Here is a 21,704-nt window from a genome sequence, read left to right on the forward strand (position 1 = left end):
GAGAAAACCATAATTCGAAAAGATACATGCACCTCAGTGTTCATTGCAGCACTATTTACAATAGCTAGGACATGGAAGCAACCTAAATATCCATCAACAGAGGAATGGATAAAGAAGATGTGGTACATATATACAATGGAATATTATTCAGCCGTTAAAAAAGAACGAAATAATGCTACTTGCAGCAACCTGGATGGACCTAGAGTTTCTCATACTGAGTAAAGTAAGTCAGAGAAGGACAGATATTGTATGATATGGCTTATATGTGGGATCTAAAAAAAAAAGGTACAAATGAACTTATCTACAAAACAAAAATAGAGTCACAGATGTAGAAAACAATCTCATGGTTACCAGGGCGGGAAGGGAGGGAGGGATAAATTGGAAGGTTGGGACTGACATATACACACTACTATATATAAAATAGATAACTAATAAGGACCTACTGTATAGCACAGGGAACTCTACTCAATACTCTGTAATGACCTATATGGGAAAAGAATCTAAGAAAGAGTGGACATATATTAGTATAACTGATTCACTTTGCTACACAGCAGAAACTAACACAACATTGTAAATCAACTATACTCCAATAAAAATTAAAAAAAGAAGTGCCAAAAAAAACCCCCCAACAAAATGCCAAAACAACAACAAAACAAACAAAAAACCAAAGAGGCCATGGCAGTTCAACCTGCAGTCTCAGCCAATCCATCTCTCCATCACCCTAGAACAAGCCTAGCGGCTTGTAATAAACACTTGCTTTGTGCTAGGACCAAAGCTAAGTGTCCTCCATAATGCAAGAGACAATCTCTATCCTCAGCCTCTTTTTACAGGTGAGAGACCTATGACTAAGAGGTTAAGTAATGTGACCAAGGTCACACAGTTAATGAAGTGACAGAGCAGAAATTTAAAACTGAGTCTGTCTAGCTCCAAAACCACTACCCTGTAATTCCTCTCTAAGGAAGTAGATGAACAGGGGCGCAAAGAGCATTGTATACTATGCACATACCTCACTTTAGGGAGAGGATCCTGGGAACAATGTGTTAATAAGCAAAACAAACTGCTGGGACAAGGATCTCGGAATTTCCAAAGAACTTGGATTCACATGGTGCTTGGGCCCATGGAATGAACATTGGAAGTTCTTTGCCATGTTATTATTATCCCTCTGTTGACAGAAATATAAGAAACACCTATATATGCTTCACCAAGATTTCCCATTTGCTAACATTTTACCACACTTGCTTTTTCTCTATGTATATCAACACTGGCCAATAAAAATTTCTGTGATGATAGAAATGTTTTATACCTGAACCATCCTAGTGGGTGTGAAGTGGCATCTCGTGGTTTTTAATTGCATTTCCCTAATGACTAATGATGCTGAGTATCATTTCATGTGGTATTGGCCATTTGTATATCTTCTTTGGAGAAATGTCAATTCAAGTCCTTTGTCCATCTTGTAATTGGGTTGTCTTTTTGTTGTTGCACTGTAAGAATTCTTTACATATTCTGCATACTAGACCTTTATCAGACATGATTTGCAAATATTTTCTCCTATTCTGTGGGTTGTCTTTTCACTTTCCTTTTTTATTGAAATATAGTTGATTTACAATGTTGTGTTAAGTCTTTTCACTTTCTTGATGGTGTCCTTTGATGCACAAATTTTTTTAATGTTGATGAAATCCAATTTATCTTAGTTTTTCTTTTGTTGCTTGTATTTTTGGTGTCATATGTAAGAATCCATTTCCAAACCCATGGTCATGAAGATTTAACTCTATGCTTTCTTCTAGGAATTTATGGTTACAGCTCTGATGTTTAGGTCTTTGATCAATTTTTAGTTAATTTTTGCATATGGTATGAGATAAGGGTTCTACTTCATTTTCGTTCTTTTGCATGTGGATATCCAGTTGTCCCAGCACCATTTATTGATAAGACCATTTTTCCCTATTGAAGGTCTTGGCACTCTTGTAGAAAATCAATTGACCATAGATTTATGGGTTTATTTCTGGGCTCTCAGATCTGTTCCATTATGCCAGTTCGACACTGTCTTGAATATTGTAGCTTTGTAGTAAGTTCTGAAATCAGGAATTGTGAATTCTCCAATTCTGCTCTTTTTTTCTTTTGAGATTGTTTTGGCTATTCTGGGTCCCTTGAGTTTCCAGATGAATTTTATGATTATCTTGTCCATTTCTACAAAAATATCAGGTGGAATTTTGATAGGAAATGCATTGAATCTGTAGATCAATCTGGTATTGCCATCATATAAATATTGTCTTCCAATCCATGAACATGAGATATTTTTCTATTTACTTAAGGGTTATTAAATTTCTATTAACAATGTTTTGTAACTTTTAGTGTACATATATTATATCTCCTTTGTTAAGTTTACTCCTGAATATTTTATTTTTCAATGATAATGTAAACGGAATTTTCTTATTCATTTTTGAATTGTTTATTGCTTAGTACATAGAAATACAATTTATTTTTGTATATTGATTTTGTATTCTCCAACCTTGCTGAACTTGTTTGTTGGTTCTAAAAGTTTCTTTAATGGATTCCTTAAGATTTTCCATATATAACATCATGTCATTTGAGAATAGAGATAATTCTACTTCTTTCGTTCCAATCTGTATGCTTTTTTTTTTTTTTAACTTTTTTTTTAAATTTTTTTTTTTAATTATTTATTTATTTATTTATTTTTTATTTATTTATGGCTGTGTTGGGTCTTCGTTTCTGTGCGAGGGCTTTCTCTAGTTGTGGCAAGTGGGGACCACTCTTCATCGCGGTGCGCAGGCCTCTCACTGTCGCGGCCTCTCTTGTTGCGGAGCACAGGCTCCAGACGCGCAGGCTCAGTAATTGTGGCTCACGGGCCTAGTTGCTCCACGGCATGTGGAATCTTCCCAGACCAGGGCTCGAACCCGTGTCCCCTGCATTGGCAGGCAGATTCTCAACCACTGCGCCACCAGGGAAGCCCCTGTATGCTTTTTATTTCTTTTTCTTGCCTAATTGCTCTGTCTAGAACCCCCAGTACAATGTTGAATAGAAGTGGTGAGAGCAGACATCCTTGTCTCATTCTTTATCTTAGGGAGAAAGCATCACCAGTCTGATGTTAGCTGTGGGTTTTTCACAGAGACCCTTTATCAGGTTGAGGAAAATTTCTTTCCCTTCCTAGTTTGTTGAGTGTTTTTATCATGAAAGGATGTTGGAACTTTTCAAATGCTTTTTTTTTTTGGCATCAATTGGGATGATCATGTGGTTTTCTCCCTTTATTGTATTAATATGGTATATTACATCAATTGATTTTTGCATATTAAACCAATCTTGCATTCCTGGGAAAAGTCCCACTTGGTCACAGTATATTTGGTTTGTATTTGGTTTACTAGTATTTTGTTGAGAATTTCTGCATGTATATTCATAATGGATATTGGTCTGTAGTTTTCTTTTCTTGTAATGTCTTTGGCTTTGGTATCAGAGTAATACTGGGCTCATAGAATGAGCTGGGAAGTGTTCCCTCCTCCTCTATTTTTTTGGAAGAGTTTTGGAAGGATTGGTGCTAATTCTTCCTTGAAATGTTGATATAATTTAACAGTAAAACCATCTAGTCCTGAACTTTTCTTTGCCGGAAATTTTTTGACTACTGACTCAATCTCCTTACTTACTATATATCTATTCAGATTTTTTTTTTAATTTACAATATTATTGATATATTAATTTCAGGCATATAACATAGGAATACAATATTTCTATAGATTATACTCCATTTAAAATTATTATAAAATAATGGCTATATTTCCCTGTGCTGTACAATATATTCTTGTAACTTATTTTATACATAGCAGTTTGTACCTCTTGATCTACCACCCCTATAATTGCCCCTCCCCCTCCTCTCTCCCCACTGGTAGCCACTAGTTTTTTCTCTATTTCTGTGAGTCTGTTTCTGTTTTGTTATATTCGTTTGTTTTATTTTTTAGATTCCACATATCAGTGGTAACATACAGTATTTGTCTTTTTCTGTCTGACTTATTTCACTAAGCATAATACTCTCTAGGTCCATCCATATTGCAAATAGCAGAATTTCATTTCTTTTTTATGGCTGAGTAATATTCCATTGTATATATATACCACATCTTCTTTATCTATTAATTTGTTGATGGACACTTAGGTTGCTTCCTATCTTGGCTATTGTAAGTAATTTTGCTATGAATATTGGGGTGCATCTATCTTTTCAAATTAGTGTTTTCATTTTCTTCGGATGTATAACCAGGAGTGGAGTTGCTGGATCATATAGTGGTGCTATCTTTAGTTTTTTTGGCAGTTTGTGTCTTTCTGGGATTTTTCCATTTCATTTACATTATCTAATTTATTGTCATACAATTGTTGATAGTATTCTCCTATAATCCTTTTTATTTCTATAAGTTTGGTAGTAATGTCCCCACTTTCATTTCTGATTTTTAGTAATTTGAATCTTCTCTCTTTTTTTTGCTTGGTCAGTCCAGCTAAAGCACCTCTTGACAAAAAATTTTATCTTTTCAAAGAACCAACTTCTGGTTTCATTGATCCTCTCTATTGTTATTCTGTTTTTAATTTCATTTATCTCCACTGTGATCTTTTTTTTTTAAATTTTATTTATTTATTTATGGCTGTGTTGGGTCTTCATTTCTGTGCAAGGGCTTTCTCTAGTTGCGGCAAGTGGGGGCCACTCTTCATTGTGGTGCACGGGCCTCTCACTGTCGTGGCCTCTCTTGTTGCGGAGCACAGGCTCCAGATGCGCAGGCTCAGTAATTGTGGCTCACGGGCCTAGTTGCTCCGTGGCATGTGGGATCTTCCCAGACCAGGGCTCAAACCCGTGTCCCCTGCATTGGCAGGCAGATTCTCAACCACTGCGCCACCAGAGAAGCCCCACCACTGTGATCTTTTTAATTTCCTGTCTTATGCTTGCTTTGGGGTTAATTTGCTCCTTTGTTTCTAGCTCTTTAAGGTGGAAGGTTAGGTCATTTATTTGAGATTTTTCTTCTTTTATAGTGTAGGGATATATAGGTATAAATTTCCCTCTGAGCACTGCTTTCACTGCATTTCTTTGTTTCTTTTTATTCCCAAATAATATTCCACTAGACAGATATACCACATTTTTTTAAACATCTTTATTGGAGTACAATTGCTTTACAATGTTGTGTTAGTTTCTGCTGTATAACAAAGTGAATCAACGTTATGTATACCTATATCCCCATATCCCCTCCCTCTTGCGTCTCCCTCCCATCCTCCCTAACCCACCCCTCTAGGTGGTCACAAAGCACCAAGGTGATCTCCCTGTGCTATGCAGCTGCTTCCCACTAGCTATTTATTTTACATTTGGTAGGGTATATATGTCAATGCTACTCTCTCACTTCGTCCCAGCTTACCCTTCCCCCTCCCCATGTCCTCAAGTCCATTCTGTACGTCTGTGTCTTTATTCCTGTCCTGTCCCTAGGTTCATTAGAACCATTTTTTATTATTTTAGATTCCAAACACATGTGTTAGCATATGGTATTTGTTTTTCTCTCCTATGAAAAACTTCTCCTTTTTCATTTCTAATTTCATTGATTTGAGTCCTCTCCCTCTTTTTCTTGATGAGTCTGGCTAATGGTTTATCAATTTTGTTTATCTTCTCAAAGAACCAGCTTTTAGTTTTATTGATCTTTGCTATTGTTTTCTTTGTTTCTATTTCATTTATTTCTGCTCTGGTCTTTATGATTTCTTCCCTTCTGCTAACTTTGGGTTTTGCTTGTTCTTCTTTCTCTAGTTCCTCTAGGTGTAAGGTTAGATTGTTTATTTGAGATTTTTCTTGTTTCTTGAGGTAAGCTTGTATTGCTATAAACTTCCCTCTTAGAACTGCCTTTGCTGCATCCCATAGGTTTTGGATCATCGTGTTTTCATTGTCATTTGTCTCTAGGTATTTTTTGATTTCCTCTTTGATTTCTTCAGTGATCTCTTGGTTGTTTAGTAACGTATTGTTTAGCCTCCATGTGTTTGTGTTTTTTACGTTTTTTTCCCTGTAATTGATTTCTAATCTCATAGCATTGTGGTCAGAAAAGATGCTTGATATGATTTCAATTTTCTTAAATTTACTGAGGCTTGATTTGTGACCCAAGATGTGATCTATCCTGGAGAATGTTCCGTGAGCACTTGAGAAGAAAGTGTAATCTGCTGTTTTTGGATGGAATGTCCTATAAATATCAATTAAATCTATCTGGTCTATCGTGTCATTTAAAGCTTGTGTTTCCTTATTAATTTTCTGTTTGGATGATCTGTCCATTGGTGTAAGTGAGGTGTTAAAGTCCCCCACTATTATTGTGGTACTGTCGATTTCCTCTTTTATAGCTGTTAGCAGTTGCCTTATGTATTGAGGTGCTCCTATGTTGGGTGCATAAATATTTACAGTAGTTGTATCTTCTTCTTGGAATGATCCCTTGATCATTATGTACTGTCCTTCCTTTTCTCTTGTAACATTCTTTATTTTAAAATCTATTTTATCTGATACAAGTATTGCTACCCCAGCTTTCTTTTGATTTCCATTTGCATGGAATATCTTTTTCCATCCCCTCACTTTCAGTCTGTATGTGTCCCTAGGTCTGAAGTGGGTCTCTTGTAGACAGTCTATATATAAATGGGTCTTGGTTTTGTATCCATTCAGTGAGCCTGTGTCTTTTGGTTGGAGCATTTAATCCATTCACGTTTAAGGTAATTATCGATATGTATGTTCCTATGACCATTTCTTAATTGTTTTGGGTTTGTTTTTTGTAGGTCCTTTTCTTCTCTTGTGTTTCCCACTTGGAGACGTTCCTTTAGCATTTGTTGTAGAGCTGGTTTGGTGGTGCTGTATTCTCTTAGCTTTTGCTTGTCTGTAAAGCTTTTGATTTCTCCATCGAATCTGAATGAGCTCCTTGCCGGGTAGAGTAATCTTGGTTGTAGGTTCTTCCCTTTCATCACTTTAAATATGTCATGCCACTCCCTTCTGGCTTGTAGAGTTTCTGCTGAGAAATCAGCTGTTAACCTTATGGGAGTTCCCTTGTATGTTATTTGTCTTTTTTTCCCTTGCTGCTTTCAATAATTTTTCTTTGTCTTTAATTTCTGCCAATTTGATACTCTGTGTCTCGACATGTTTCTCCTTGGGTTTATCCTGCCTGGGACCCTGTGCACTTCCTGGACTTGGTTGGCTATTTCCTTTCCCATGTTTGGGAAGTTTTCCACTATAATCTCTTCAAATATTTTCTCAGGTCTTTTCTCTCTCTCTTCTCCTTCTGGGACTCCTATAATGCAAATGTTGTTGTGTTTAATGTTGTCCCAGAGGTCTCTTAGGCTGTCTTCATTTCTTTTCATACTTTTTTCTTTATTCTGTTCTGCAGCAGTGAATTCCACCATTCTGTCTTCCAGGTCACTTATCTGTTCTTCTGCCTCAGTTATTCTGCTACTGATTCCTTCTAGTGTATTTTTCACCTCAGTTATTGTATTGTTCATCTCTGTTTGTTTGTTCTTTAATTCTTCAAGGTCTTTGTTAAATATTTCTTGCATCTTCTCCATCTTTGCCTCCATTCTTTTTCCGAGGTCCTGGATCATCTTCACTATCATTATTCTGAATTATTTTTCTGGAAGGTTGCCTATCTCCACTTCATTGAGCTGTTTTTCTGGGGGTTTATCTTGTTCCTTCATCTGGTACATAGCCCTCTGCCTTTTCATCTTGTCTCTCTTTCTGTGAATGTGGTTTTTGTTCCACAGGCTGTAGGATTGTAGTTCTTCTTGCTTCTCTGTGCCACATCTTCTTTATCCATTCATCTGTCAATGGACACTTAGGTTGCTTGCATGTCCTGGCTATTGTAAATAGTGCTGCAATGAACATGGTGGTACATGACTCTTCCTGAATTATGGTTTTCTCTGGGTATATGCCCAGTAGTGGGACTGCTGGGTCATATGATAGTTCTATTTTTAGTTTTTTAAGGAACCTCCATACTGTTCTCCATAGTGGCTGTATCAATTTACATTCCCACCAACAGTGCAAGAGGGTTCCCTTTTCTCCACACCCTCTCCAGCATTTACTGTTTGTAGATTTTCTGATGATGGCTATTCTGACTGGTGTGAGGTGATACCTCATTGTAGTTTTGATTTTCATTTCTCTAATGATTAGTGATGTTGAGTATCTTTTCATGTGCATTTTGGCCATCTGTATGTCTTCTTTGGAGAAATGTCTATTTAGGTCTTCTTCCCATTTTTGGTTTGGGTTGTTTGTTTTTTTGATATTGAGCTGCATGAGCTGCTTGTATATTTTGGAGATTAATCCTTTGTCAGTTGCTTCATTTGCAAATACTTTCTCCCATTCTGAGGGTTGTCTTTTCATCTCGTTTATGGTTTCCTTTGCTGTGAAAATTAAGTTTCATTAGGTCCCATTTGTTTATTTTTGTTTTTATTTCCATTTCTCTAGGAGGTGGGTCAAAAAGGATCTTGCTGTGATTTATGTCAAAGAGTGTTCTTCCTATGTTTTCCTCTGAGAGTTCTATAGTGTCTGGCCTTACGTTTAGGTTTTTAATCCATTTTGAGTTTATTTTTGTGTATGGTGTTAGGAAGTGTTCTAATTTCATTCTTTTATATGTAGCTCACATTTTGTTTTATCTTTATTTTTTTCAGGTTGAGATTTTTTCTTTGAAAATTATTTGTTCATGTTCTTTCTACTTTAAAAAAAAAAACACGTTTTATTCTTCTATTCATCAGCTGATGGACATTTGTGTTATCTCCACCTTGGGGCTATTCTGAATATGCTGCTATGAACATTTATGTACCAGTTTTCTGTGTGGGTGTATACGTGTTTTCAATTCTCTTAGGTACTAGGAGTGAATTGCTGGGTTACATGGTAACTCTGTGGTTAAACTTTGACAGAATTTAGCATTGATACAATAATATTAGCTAATGGAAACATAGTTAAATTTCCTCAGTAGTACCAACTATTCATAGCTGTGGCATGGAGGTAAAATTTATATATGGTAAAATTTACAGCTCTTAGGTGCACATTTCAATGAGTTACAATAAATATATACATACCTGTGCTACCACCACCCCAAACAGAATACAGACCTTTCCATTACCCCTGAGCGTTTTTCTTTCCAACAGCTCCCCCACCTCCCTCCACATCTATTATGAATATGGTAATGATAGCTCTGGGGATGGTCATAAAAGACTAATATTTATCTCAAGAATTTGCAAAACACATTCTTTCACATTTTTAACTTGGAGGCAGAGTGGGGAAAGGGGGAGATAATGAGCATTGGAGTTAAATAGAATCTGCTCTTATCCTAACTCTACCATTTATTGGCTGTGTACTATGGATGGGTTACCTAATATGTTTAAGTCTCAGTTTTCTCAAATGTAAAATTGGTGGTTTGTGAAAATTAGTTAGAACAATGTATCTGAAACACCTGGCACCATGTGGGCACCTTCCAAACATTAAGTTCCTCTCCATTTCCCACTCCCTCTTCCTTATTTGATTCTCAGAACAGCCTTCATACAATCGTTTATTCACTCAACTACTGTGTGTCAGGTGCTAAGCTCTGGGGCAACAATGTGACTTTAAATAGCCACTGTCCCTCCCTTCATGAAGATTACAGTCAAGAAGATGGTTAATCAAATAACCATATTAGAGTAAGGTGAAGAAGTACCCAGTGCTCTGAGAGGGTATAATGAGGCCCTGACTCTATCAGGGCTGCTGATCAGAGAGGGCATCGAGGAGGAGGTGACCCTTTAGCTAAGAACTTAGTAAATAGGACAGAATGAGGCAAGGCTTTGGGGGAGTAAAGGATGGCTTTCCAGGAAGAAGAAACAGGGTGTGCAAATGCCCTGTGGCAGGCAAGAGCATGGTGCATTGAAGGAACCAAAGGAAGGCCCAGGTAGCTACAGCAAGGGCCAGATGTGGCTGAAGGTGGTGAGGGCCAGACCTCACAAGGCTCAGGCAACCATAGTTAGAAGTCAGGTCTTTAGCACAGGAGCATGATATGATCAGATCTGCCCTGAGAAGAGAGAGCAGTGTCACATCCTGAGACCATGGGGAGGACCTGCACTCATCTTGGTGAGGAACTGGTTTCCTGGAGCAGGATGGTGGTGGTGGGCATGAAGGGGAGTGTTCAGAATTTAGAAATATTTAGGGTTTTATCAGGTAAAACAAACAGGATTTGGAGATGGTCTGGACATAAGGAGGGAGAGCCAGGGAGGACACTGGTGTGAGCCATGGATAAAAGGCAATGCCAGTGAGGTAGGAACTCCTAGAGGGGACCTGACCTGAGGGGTCAGGAGACCATTCTGAGCTGAAGAAGCCAAGGTTCTGCGAGGTAAAGGGACTGGTTGTGGCCAGATGGCAGGATGAGGTGGGGATGGGTGGTAATGCTATTCTGAACACCTGCTCCTGAGGAAATTTCCAGCTGGCGTGTAGGGGTGGGGTGGGGAGTGGAGGTGGTAGTTAGAAATGCTCCATTGCTTAAGATCTGGGAGCATTCTTGCCTGGGCATTCTGGAATCAACTTCACACCTCGGATGGACGACAGAGCCAGCGAGAACGAAGCCAAGAAACTGTTTCCTAAGAGCACAAGAATATCCTGGCAGTAGCCACCCGGCTGACAGTGCACAGTGCCTGCTACACAGTAGGTGTTCAGTAACCAGTGGCCCTCTGCTGAGGTGGGCCCAGAACCTCCAGGCTGGGGGCCTCGGAGGTGATACTCTACCCAAGGCAGGAACTAGGTATCAGAACAAAGAGGTCAAGGTTGGTTCTGAAGCCCCCAGGGCTCGGAAATTTGAAAAGATGAAATATAATTGCCAAAGTTGAATTTCAAGTTCCAAAACACCTCCCCCACTCCTGGGTGGTGGGGGAAGAGATAAAATTCCCAAGCTGGGACTGTAATTCCATCCTATTCAAACACTTGGCAATTTGCCCCAAATTAGCAGCCAAAGGCTGAAAATAGGCAGAAAGCAAACATTGGCTGGAGGCCACAGGAAAAGTGGCAACAAATTATTGTTCTTTTAAGAATTACAAATACCAAAAGGCCAATTCATGGATTGTGTTGGGGCGTTGTTCTCCCAGAAAAGAGGTCGGCCTCACCCAGCTCTCCAGACCCTTTTGGGTCAGACCAGGGTGAGGCAAGTGGGGAACTTTCACCCCAGCCCTGCCCTGCTTGTAAGACCCTGGGACCTAATGGCAGTTCAGGATCGTGACGCTCCATCCCCCACTCCTATCCATAGGCTCTTCCACCTCTCACCAAGTTAGAAGTCTGAGGGAGGACCTGGCCCCTGGGTTGTCACAGCCTTGGCAGGCTGCCATTGTGCTCAGGGCACCCAACACGTAGACATATTTACCGTACACTCAATATATGTAAGACATTCTGCTAACAAGGACATCAACCCATCTCTCTCCACCAGGGAGCTCACAGCCTCATAAAAATGACCCAGGGAGGGAGGGAGACGCAAGAAGGAAGAGATATGAGGATATATGTATATGTATAACTGATTCACTTTGTTATAAAGCAGAAACTAACACACCATTGTAAAGCAATTATACTCCAATAAAGATGTTAAAAAAAAAATGACACAGAATCACATCTGGAGTGGTATCCAGATGTGATCTTAAATAACCTCAAATCACATATTGAGAAAGCTTTCCTTTTTCAATTTTATTTCACTCTCCCTGGGCCAGTACATCATCAACACCTCCCCACCACTTGTTAAAAGCCCTTGGCAGGCAACAGATTCAAGCTAGAATTCATTGAATCTATGGTCATGGTTAGCTTCTAATTATGGCAAATGAAATTGGTTTCCCATTTTGAATAGTGATTTAATTCTAAAATGAATCTATTGGAATTAAAAAAAGGTAAACGTGCACCCATTTGAAGAAGCGTATCAACCAGTAATAGCCCAGGTGGTGACCCACAGACAGGCCAACAACCACCTGGAGGTAAGCAAAAGGAAACAAACTGTCTCCACCCAGCCCCACAGACTCGAGACTATCCCGCGGAATCCCTGTCCCAACTATTTCCAAAATACCCCAGAGAATGGAGGATTTTCCTTTTGGTCTGGGATCAACTCAACCTGCTTGGGATAAAGAGCAATTAACAACCTTGGTATTATTTTCTGCAGGGACTGTTTTCCTCCCTCCAACCCCTCCTCCTGGGAAGAAAAGTTAATATAAACAAAGCCACTTGGACTCAACTAGTTAAGTGTTGTTTGGGTGAGTTGAGCGTTGTTTTGCAACGAAGGTCTTAAGATATTTTAAGAGATGGTGATAAGAAAACAGACAGGGCCGTCCACCCAGAGAAAGAGAAAAGCGATGACTTGGGGCCACCAGTTCCAAGGTTGCGGACCCGACTTCCAGCACCAGGGCCCGCTTTAGACCTTTAGCTGCCTGAGCACTGTGGTGCCCCTTACTACCCTCTTCCCATGTAATTTGAAATATAAATAACATTAAACCACAAACACCTTTCAGATATGCCAAAGTTAAAATTAGCTTATACTTCCGTATTTTAAACTTACTGATTGCAGAATTTGAATAAGATTGTTGAAATGAACTTCTGTTCTCGGGTATTGTTTGGACTGGGGGTGATTCTTTCACTTTTCTGGCACCCTGGGCACATTTTTTTCGCCTAACCACTAGTTGCTAAGGGAGGGTGGGTGTGGAGCGGGATGAGGTGGGAGTGTGACCCGGCCCAGCCCAGGGACTGCCGCTGCCCCTAGGCTCAGAATGTTGACATGTCACCTGTCAGGATCACTCTGTGCTGTCGGTCTGACATCAGCCTTTTAGCCAGCCGAACAGGAACCTGTCTCATCTCACAGGCACTAGCTGGATTCTCAGCAAGCAGTTATCAGTTTACTCCACACAGACTCTCTGTGTTGGGGACACCGAGAGATCAGGAAACAGGTGTAGAAAATGGCCCAAGAATAAAGAATAAAACAGTCTACTATCCACTATCATAACACATGGTAGCAATGAGACACCTCATTTCTAGACCATCAGAGCAAGTCGGGGCCTGAGACCATACCTTGTCCAACCTTGTCATTTTACAAATAAGGAAATAAGATTTTGGTGTTAACAGTGGCTCCTGCCAAGGAGGGATTAACATGTGTGTAATTCAATCATGGGCAGGTCCTAGCACACCATGGGCTCAAAAAAAATAAATCATCACTGAATTCAAATAAATCTTCTGATTTGCTGCAGGAGAGAGGAAGTTGGAACCAGGTCTTGGTTGAGCTACTTACCTGTGGTGGGGACGTGGTGGGAAGAGAGGTGGCCTATAGGGACTTCCGGTGACGCAATGGTTAAGAATCCGCCTGCCACGGCAGATTCTTAATCACGGGTTCGAGCTCTGGTCCGGCAAGATCCCACATGCCGCAAAGCAACTAAGCCCGTGGGCCACAACTACTGAGCCTGCGAGCCACAACTACTGAGCCCGCACGACTAGAGCCTGTGCTCCACAACAAGAGAAGCCACTGCAATGAGAAGCCCACGCACCGCAACGAAGAGTAGCCACTGCTCGCTGCAACTAGAGAAAGCCTGTGCACAGCAATGAAGACCCAACGCAGCCAAAAATAAATAAATAAATTAATTAATTAAATATATATTAAAAAGAGAGAGAGAGAGGTGGCCTCCATGGCAGATTCTAACCCACCTCCCTCCCAGTGAATGGTTGCTTAGTCTACAAACAACTTCTGCATCTAATTAAGTGCAGAAACACTGAGAGTGGTGCTTCAGAGGAGATATTTTCCTCAAAGTCCTACTCTGGCCCCACTTTGACGTGCCATGACCAGCCCAGCTCTGAGGCATGGAGAAGGGCCGTGCACACTGGGGATCTTCCCCTTCTGCCCCCAGGGATGCCATGCCCACAATCTGGAGTTGGCAGTCATAACGATTGTTTCTACCGGCCATTTTGGGAAAGTTGCTTTCTGTCCCCTCTCTCCTGGGGGAGGTCAGGTGGCATTGGGACAAGGAGAGTATTGTGGTGCCAACCATTGTTCTAAGTGTCCTTAAATGGGTGTTTCTGGTACACGCTCTATGCACACATGTCCATGGGGCTTTAAGTAGGAGAAATAAGGGGGTGGGTTGGTTGTGGGGTCTTCTCTCCTCGGAGAAATAAGGAAGTTGGATTATTTGTTTCAGGGAGAAATAAGGAAGTGAATTTTTTCTGGGCAGGGCATGTTTCGTGACATGAAACAAAACTTTGGGTGGAGGGAATTGTGAGGCCATATTGGAATTTCCAGGGAGCTCCATGGGCCCAGGAAAGCTAAACGCAGCCAGGTCCCTCTGGTGCTGGACGTGGGGACTGGAGAGTTGGAGACTGAAGCTACCTGCCCGGTGCCTTGGGCTGCAGGTCTCTCTTACCTCAGTTCCTTTCTGAGCAACTGCTCGCTTCTCCTCTCATCCAGCGGACACAGTCCACTGCCTCAGACTCCACGTAGCTCCACGTGGCCCCTGGCACCCAGGAGAACCTGGCCTTTCCTTTCTTGTGGTCAGCAACCGCCCTCCCATTAGTGCTTCTTGGTTCAGATTCTGATTGATTGTGGAGTCAGGGGACAAGTCTAGGGATTGGCTGAACCTGAGCTGATCCGCTATGTCCAGAAGGGTGTGTGTGTGTGTGTGTGTGTGTGTGTGTGTGTGTGTGTGTGTGAAGGGGTGTGTTGTGATGGCTACCTAGAGTAACAGATGGACGCTGCAAGCAGGCCCTCTAAGTAAGTGTGTGGTAGAGTGGGAATGAGAGTTTGTTCTCTCAGTTTGAGAACCAAGGAGCAAACGTGGTTTGTAACAAAAGGAAGTGGGATGATGGCCTCTCATCATCTGAGTGTCCAGACCCCTTCACAGGCCAGTCCCCAATTCTTTAAGAGCTGCCATGTTGGCACTGCCTGACCCCGACCCCATCCATAGTTGATTGGACCAGGAGTGGACATGTGACCCAGAGGGGACAATCCAATTCTCTCTGCTGGGCACTGGCACTGCAATGCCTCAGTGCACTTGCCAGATAGCCCTGGGGGGCCAGGTCCTGCCACAACGACTGGCAAGAAGAGAAAGCGGGTCTGCAGGGAGGGCAGAGTGAAGCAGGTACAGAGAGAAGAAACTAAGTTTGAAAATGGTCTGAATTGGTGACTGAGCAAATCCCTGCTTCTAGTCACTGTGGAAAACATATGGAGGTTTCTCAAAAAACTAAAAACAGAACTACAATATGACCCAGCAATTCCACTCCTGAGTATATAGCTGAAGAAAAATGAAAACACTAATTCAAAAAGACACATGCACCCAATGTTTATAGCAGCACTATTTATGATAGCCAAGATATGGAAGCAACCTAAGTGTCCATCGACAGATGAATGGATAAAGATGTGGTACGTATATATACAATGGAATACTACTCAGCCATAAAAAAAATGAAATTTTGCCATTTGCAACAACATGGATGGACTTGGAAGGTATTATGCCAGGTGAAACAAGTCAGACAGAGAAAGACAAATACTGTTTGATCTCCCTTACATGTGGAATCTAAAAAATAAAACAAACTAATGCATATAACAAAAAAAGAAACAGACTCACACATATAGAGAACAAACTAGTGGTTACCAGTGGGGAGAGGGAAGCAGGGAGGGGCAAGATAGGGGTAGTGGATTAAGAGGTGCAAACTACTATGTATAAAATAAATAAGCTACAAGGTTATATTGTACAGCACATGGAATATAGCCAATATTTTACAACAATATAAATGTAGTAAAACATTAAAAAATTGTGAACCACTATGTTGTACACCTAAAACTTATATAATATTGTACATCAGCTATATCTCAATTAAAAAAAGAATTGGGGCTTCCCTGGTGGCGCAGTGGTTGAGAATCCGCCTGCCAATGCAGGGGACATGGGTTCGAGCCCTGGTCTGGGAGGATCCCACATGCCGCGGAGCAACTAGTCCCGTGAGCCACAACTACTGAGCCTGCGCGTCTGGAGCCTGTGCTCCGCAATAAGAGAGGCCGCGATGGTGAGAGGCCCGCGCACCGCGATGAAGAGTGGCCCCCGCTTGCCACAACTAGAGAAAGCCCTCGCACAGAAACGAAGACACAACACAGCCAAAAATAAATAAATAAATAAATAAATAAATAAATTTTTTTAAAAAAAGAATTGAATACAAAGGCTTTTGAATGTTTCCCCCAGCCAAAAAGAAAAAAAAAAAAAAAATCCCTGCTTCCAGTCGCTTCTGGAACCCTGGCTGCCTCCCTTCATGACAAACTTCCCTTTAATAAATTCCTCTTTTCTGTTAGTCCAGCAGGAGTGGTTTTCTATTGCCTGCAGCTAGAATACTCATTAACACATATATTTAATAAAATAATAATAATAATAGCTGATATTTATTGAATGCTTATTATATGCCATACACTCTCCCAAGGGATTTAATATAGATTATCTTATTTAAACCCCTCAACAACTCTGTGGGGGTATGTATTATTATTCCCATTTCACAGCTGAAGAAACTGAGCACAGATAGGTTCACCTGCTCAAGGTCACACAGCTAGTGGAGCCAGATTTGACCGCAGGTCGTCTGGCTTCAGAGTCTGGGCCACTGTTCGTTATGACAGCCTTTTCAGTTGAGACTGCTGGGAGGTGGGGACTCAGGCCTTCTGAGCTCCCCCCGCATCACATGCTCATTCCAGCCCTGCACCCACACAGAAAACTCAAGCTGGAGGAGTTGGCCTCTGAGGGAGAGTGCTTGCCCTCTGCCCCCTGCCCTGCCTACCCCACCCCCAGAAGTAGAGGGAGAGTACAGAGTCCCTGGGTTTCCATGGCACTGCACTTTGGGGTGGTAAACATTAAACCCATTGGTCTTCCTTCCTCTGAGTGCCCAGAGACCTCTGGAACCACCTCGAAGGAGGCTGGAAAGGGGACAAGACTGTTCGGGAGGTGCAGCACGTGGTCACTCTCACCTTCCAGAATTGCTTCTGGGCACTTCCTGAATGACCAGCAGCGCATCCTCTCTCCCACTTGAAGCCACCATGGTGAGGGGCCTGGGCTGGGAATTGTACACTGGCTGCCTGCTCCTAACTTGATCTCCAAGCCTTGGATTTGTTATCTGTAAAACGGGGGTCATACTAACCCCTACCCAGAGGACAAAATAGGATAATGGGAAAATGTTTATGTATTAAGTGAGAAAAGCGGGGGCCTTTGTGCTTTTCTTAATAAGTGACAGAAACCATGTCCTGATTACATCACTGAGCCACTGGGAAAAGCCTCACCTAAATGTAGACTTTTTTGTTTTATATGTATTCTATGATCCCATTCTTCGAGTTTTTGTTTTGTTTTGCTTTTAAATTGGGAAAGATAAATATCAAGGCGTTAAATTGTATATCCCTGTGTGATGAGACTACAGGGTATTTTAATTTACTTTTTATTTTTTGGATTCAAACTTTCTGACATGAACATAGATGATTTATGTATTTAAAAATATATCTCGGGGCTTCCCTGGTGGCGCAGTGGTTGGGAGTCTGCCTGCCAATGCAGGGGACACGGGTTCGAGCCCTGGTCTTGGAAGATCCCACGTGCCGCGGAGCGGCTGGGCCCGTGAGCCACAATTACTGAGCCTGCGCGTCTGGAGCCTGTGCTCCGTAACGAGAGAGGCCGCGATGGTGAGAGGCCCGCGCACCGCGATGAGGAGTGGCCCCCGCTCGCCGCAACTGGAGAAAGCCCTGGCACAGAAACGAAGACCCAGCACAGCCATAAATAAATAAATAAATACTTAAAAAATATATATATATATATCTCACTTTACACATATAAAATATTTTTATTATTATTTACTTCAAAGTGCTTTGGCAAGTATAGAGCCCATAAATGTAGAGTGTGAGTACTTGCCCAAGTCCTAGAGTCACGTGTGGGGGACATTTGTGAGTTGCCTCTCCCACATGCACTTCCCTCTTCTCCTTTTGGAGCAGATTGGGTAGGTGGGGACCTTATCCTACCTCCACAGGTGGGCCTGGATCAGCTTAAATCAAGCATTGTGGTGACTGGATTAGGGAGTCCGTGATGGAGGTTTGGTGCACGAGACTTAATTCCAAGACTTGTGTTTGTCTGGGGAAACAGATTTCCACGTTTTTGATATATTATAGGTGACATATATCCATATGTCACCTGGGAACCTCCACCTGGGTGAAATTGGGGCCAAAAGAGAGGAAAAGGAGCTGAGAAATGGAAAGAGAGGGAAACCAGGTCCTGATTACATCACTGAACCACTGGGGAAAAAAGCCTCTCCTGAATGTAGACTTTTCTGTTTCATGAGCCAGTAAATTTCCTCTACTTTCAAAACCAGTTTGAAAAGTTAGATTTTGTTATTTACAACTTCCTAACTGATAAGGAAACAGGGACCTGAAGTGGGATATGGCAAATAACAGACCCTATGGTGCAGAACTTGTGGGGCTGAGGAGGGCGGTATGGTGTAGGTGGAGCCAGGGCTTCTGCCTGGGAGGTTGGCAATTCTCAAAGAGCTGGTGGTGAAGGAGTCAGTTAGGCTGTAGTCTGAATCTTAGAATTCAAACCAAGGTGCCTCCAAGGCTGCTCTTTTGTGAGACTTGTGGGAAAATTTCAGGATTTTGGAGGTTGTTCATGTCTTGTAGTCTTTAGTAAATTCCTACAAGAAAGAGACGTGTGTGGTTCCTTTGAAATTGGCCTGTTTGAAAGAAGAGAAAGAAGAACTAGACACTTTAGACCTGAGGCCTGTGATCCAAGTTAACAGTGAGTCCAGGATTACAGCCAAAAAGCTGAATTCTCCATGCCCAGTTATATTTAGTGTAAGCAGAGGCCAGGAGGTGGGGGACTTAGCAGGAGATAAAGCTGAAGACCCCTCATGTCCCTCCCAAACTCATCCCATTTAAGCATTCTTTGTCTGAGATGATGTTGTTTTTTTTTTGGCTGCGCCATGCGACTTGCGGGATCTTCGTTCCCCAGCCAGGGATTGAACTCGGGGCTCAGCAGTGAGTCCTAGCCACTGGACCACCAGGGAATTCCCAAGCATTCTTTGTTTGGCAAGGAGACGCAACTCCTCCTCTCACGCTTCTGCTGGGATGCAGACTGTGGACAAGAGGTCAATTAGCAATATCTCTCCACACCTGCTATAGCTTTGACATGTCAAGGAAGAAGCCATCCATTAAACCAAGGGCAGGGGCATGCCCTGAGCCCAGGGTTAGTTGTCAGGAGATGAATATCCCCAGGTCATGTCCTAGACACAGATAAGTGGCAAAGTCTCCATGTATTTGGCTAAAAGCAAATAGGTCAGACACCTACTGAGCCTTTTAGAACATTGCTAAAGTAATCCCCAATCTGCCCAATATCAGCCTGCCATTGCCCAAGGCCTAAAGTATTCTTGGGTCCCCAAATTTGCATCTAACAGGAAGTGGGATGCTAAAGGGGTACAGCCCCCAGAGAGAGCATCTCCAAGGCCCATCTCAGTTGTGTCCATCGAAGACGGGGAGATGGATGGACAGACTGATGCACAGCCAAGAGGATGGATGAATCTTCAGGAAGATTTTATCAGTGACGATAAAAGCCATTATATGCATGGGGGAGAGGGGGGCGAGGGTGGAGGAGATCTCTCCGCCATCCTGCGTACAGCCAAACTCTCTTTCTGCTTATTCGGGATGGCTTCCTTCCTGCCTTCCTTCTGGAAATGCCACGGGGCTGCTATGGCTGGGCCTGCCTGAATCTGCTCTGACCTCTGGAATCCAGCCCCCAGCAGACAGCCTTGACCCTTCCTTCTGGCCTGCAGCCTCCTCCAGGGCTCAGAAGAGGAAGCAGCAATACTCCCTCTTGGAGCTTGGAGCCTGCTCACAAGTCCCTTTAGAAACAAAGGACAAAATGGCGACACTGTTCCCTGGACAATGGGGTTTTCTCACAGGGTGGGCTACCCAGGCCTTTGTGAGGAAGGCTTCCTTTAAGTGCAGCTGGGGCTGGAGGACACCCTCCGGCCTCGGCCTGAGCACAGGGCTGACCGCGGTGGGGGGGGTGGGGGTGGAGGGGGGGTGGTGGAGGGGGGGCCTGGGGCTGCAGATGGGGCTGGAAGTGTGCTTGAGTTAATACTGCCTGAGAGATTGGCCTAAGAGAGAGAAGACGAGGGCTGAGCGAGGGCAAGCCTCAAGATGGGACAGCACAGGGGCCAGGGCAGGACTGGGGTGGGTGGGGCGGGTGGGTAAGTCTAGGCCTGGGGCTGCAGCCAGGGCTGGGAAGCTGGGAAGAGGCTTGGGGGTTACAGCTGGTCCTGGGAGAGCATACTGTACACTGCTCAAAGCCCAGGCTTTAGCCATGGGCGGCCTGGGTTCTTCCCTGACTGTCTGGGTGGTCTCAGGCAGGCTCTCTCTCGGCTTCCATCTTCACTCCGATCCCATCTTCTCTCCCCTGAACACTCTTTTTAATGCCACAATCTGGCCCCCTTGGCACTCCTCCCCCTATATCTGTGCTCATTCTTTACTCATTCCCTTAACACCTTCTCATTTACTATATAATTTACTTAATTATAATGTTTATTGTTTATCTGTCTTCCTTAACTAGAATGTCAGTTCCCTGAGGACAGAAATCTTTATCTTGTTCACTTGTGTCCCCAGATCCTAGCACGGTGCCTGGCACTGAGCAGGCATCCAATAAATATTTGTTGAATGAATAAAGTTGTTAAGCCTCTCTGAGCCGAGAGCTTTCTCATTTGAAAAGTGAGGATGAGGGCTTCCCCGGTGGCACAGTGGTTAAGAATCCGCCTGCCAATGCAGGGGACACGGGTTCGAGCCCTGGTCCAGGAAGATCCCACATGCCGAGGAGCAACTAAGCCCGTGCGCCACAACTACTGAGCGTGCACTCTAGAGCCCGCGAGCCACAACTACTGAGCCCGCGCACCACAACTACTGAAGCCTGCGTGCCTAGAGCCTGTGCTCCGCAAGAAGAGAAGCCACTGCAATGAGAAGCCCGTGCACCACAAGAAGCGTAGCCCCTGTTCGCCACAACTAGAGAAAGCCTGCGCACAGCAACAAAGACCCAATGCAGCCAAAAATAAAATAAATAAAATAAATTAATTAAAAAAAAAAAAAAGAAAAGCGAGGATGACATTAATGATGCTGCCTCGGTGACGCAGGGAGGAGCCAATGAGATCTCGCCTGTGAAGAGCTTTGCACCAGGCTGGCGGGCACTTCTGCAAATGACAGCTCGTATATGCCTCAGTTTCCTCAACTGTAAAGTGGGAATAAAATCTGTGAGGGTTAGCTGGGTTAATATGTACAAAGCCTCATATTAGGTCATAGCCTCACATGAAGTCAGCATTCAGTAACGCTGGGCAGTACCACCCTTAGTTCCTTCCATCTCAGCCTTTTGGGTCCTTGTTTTATTGAGTTGAAGGAGAGGCTGGAGGTGACTCTGGGAGTCAAATGGCTGAACCTTTGGTTATGCTTAGGCTTAAGATAAAATGATCCCTCACATCCAAGGCTTAAAACAGACAAAGGGTTTCCAGACTCCCTCCTCTTTAAATATCTGCCTAGATTTCAGGCGCTCCATCCTCCAGCGCTGGGTCAGAGCTGACTCCTCGATGCCACCCATAAATAGGCCTTGGAGTTCTGTTCTTCCCTCTCCATCCTTTCTCCTTCATCCTTCACGCTGAGGACCTGACACCCCTGTGATCTCCATCTCAGCCTTTATCCCTGTAGGAACCTCCCCAG

Source organism: Balaenoptera musculus, chromosome 1 (assembly GCF_009873245.2).
Source record: "Balaenoptera musculus isolate JJ_BM4_2016_0621 chromosome 1, mBalMus1.pri.v3, whole genome shotgun sequence".
NCBI lineage: Eukaryota > Metazoa > Chordata > Mammalia > Artiodactyla > Balaenopteridae > Balaenoptera > Balaenoptera musculus.